Consider the following 2050-nt stretch of genomic DNA (forward strand, 5'->3'; position numbering starts at 1 on the left):
GGCCTTGTGGGAAGTGACTAAATCATGGGGACAGAATTCTCCCTTTTTAAAATTCTTTGAAAATTCTCCAAAGAATTTTCAAATTCCTTGAAATTAATTGAAATGATGAGATGAAGGAAGAGAAGAAGGTGGAGGGAGAACAGAGGTGAAAAATAAATCAGGCCAAAGTCCAAAACTGCACGGTGGTTTTGGAAAAAACTTAGGCATTGTCTGGCTTACTCAATTTCTGCTCTTTGTATTGCTTTTTCAGGGGATATAATTTTATCACCAGCTCACCTCAGCATCTTCCAAACATACCATCATTTTGTTTCTTCCTTTTCTAGTTTTCTTCTTAATAACAAATATTATTAGGGTTTTTATTTTATAGAAATGCCTACTTTATTTAAGAAATATCTGTGAATACATTATAACATATGAGTCACTAGCTTTACATCTATTTAGTTTCATAAATATTTTCAACTTACGTTTGTGTTTTCTAATGCTTATAGTTCATACAGTTACTTTTGGATTTCCAGAATGTTTTGGGTAATTTATTTGAAAAGCAGTGTCTTATAGAAATATGAAAACACCCCCAGATGGATTGAAGAAGCTAATGTTAAAATGAACATTTGTCACATGGAACTGACTTCTTTAGTAGACAAAGGCTGTGATGGCTGTACAATATTCCCCTTACTCTCCACTTCTATTTCCAAGTACTTAAATATCCTTACAAAATACAAAGTTTTACTGGAATTTGTGGAAATTTAATATGATTTGGATCTGTGTCCCGATCCAAATCTCATGTTGAGTTGTAATCCTCAGTGTCGGAGGTGGGGCCTGGTGGAAGGTGATTTTATCACAGGGATGGAGTCCCCAAGAATGGTTTAGCACCATTCCCCTAGTGCTATTCTCCTGACAGAGTTCTCACAAGATCTGGTTGTTTAAAAGTGTGTAGCACCTCCCTACTTCTCTCTCTTCTTCCTGCTCTGGTCATGTAAGACGTGCCTGCTCTTCCTTCGCCTTCTTCCATGACTTTAAGTTTCCTGAGGCCTTCCCAGAAACCAAGAAGATGCCAGAATTACACTTCCTGTACAGCCTGTGGAACTATGAGCCAATTAAATCTCTTTTCTTTATAAATTACTCAGTCTCAGGTATTTATAGCAATGTGAGAATGGACTAATATATAATTCTATCAGCAATATCCTGCCTTACCTGTGCCTAATTTTGACATTGATGGCTTTTGATCCACTTGAACAGAGTTCGTTATTGTGCTACTTTAGCACATAAGAGATGCTATTGTTCCTTCCTGTTATAGACCTATGATAAAGATTTCTCTGAAGCAAATGCACTTTTCCAGGAGTAATATTTAGCATAGTGTCCTCTCCTCCCCACCTGTAGAATATTCTTTATACAAGAATATCAAAAAAGTAGTATATCAGAAAAGATTATCAAGTCTCATAGCTTTATGTTCAAAGTTATGTTTTAAGTCCAATAGATTAAGAAAGATACATTATCACTTCTTCTCCTAGCAAATCAAAGGAAGAAATATTTTATAGTTATTAAAATCACTATTTCTCTCTCTGTGTTGCTCTCTTTCTATTTCAGCCTTTCCCTCACTTTTATTCCTCTTTTAAGCCTGTTTTAATAATATTTAAGTAACTGCTCTGTCCTAGATAATGAAACTTGTCTAATATAGAAATGTTTGGAATGACTCATTTACTGTATTGGTTCACCTTGTGTGACAAGTATACTGAAGAGTTCATAAAGAATGACAACATGGTGAATTGCTCTAATTGAATCAATGATCTAAATAGCCTTTAATATCTTAAATAATTCTGTTTAGCTCATTATTAAAGTGACAATAATTTTAAAGGATATGCTATTGAAATTTGCTGTTCTCTTCAATATATTAAATCTTAACTTCAGGCCTAGAACTCTATTAATGAAAATATAATTTCAGCCTTACCAACACATTCATGAAAATAAATTGCTCTTTATACAGTGTATTGAAAAAAATAATGGCATTTTTTTCTTACAAATGAAAGCTGTATGGATGTTTGGAATTGTTTGT

General features: G+C 33.8%; 1 long non-coding RNA gene across 1 annotated transcript in view; it reads right to left on the minus strand.

Annotated features, from left to right (window-relative positions):
• Positions 1-365: 365 nt before the first annotated feature.
• The window catches only part of LOC108533648 (uncharacterized), a 26910-nt gene continuing 25225 nt past the window's right edge, over positions 366-2050 (minus strand). Inside the window, exons 3-4 of the long non-coding RNA XR_001886783.1 lie at positions 1192-1371; positions 366-1075 (exon numbers count right to left, since the gene is read on the minus strand). This is a non-coding gene — a long non-coding RNA (uncharacterized LOC108533648). The remainder of the gene's footprint in view (positions 1076-1191; positions 1372-2050) is intronic.

The sequence above is a fragment of the Rhinopithecus bieti genome, unplaced genomic scaffold (genome assembly GCF_001698545.2).
Source record: "Rhinopithecus bieti isolate Rb0 unplaced genomic scaffold, ASM169854v2 scaffold_10775, whole genome shotgun sequence".
Taxonomy (NCBI): Eukaryota; Metazoa; Chordata; class Mammalia; order Primates; family Cercopithecidae; genus Rhinopithecus; species Rhinopithecus bieti.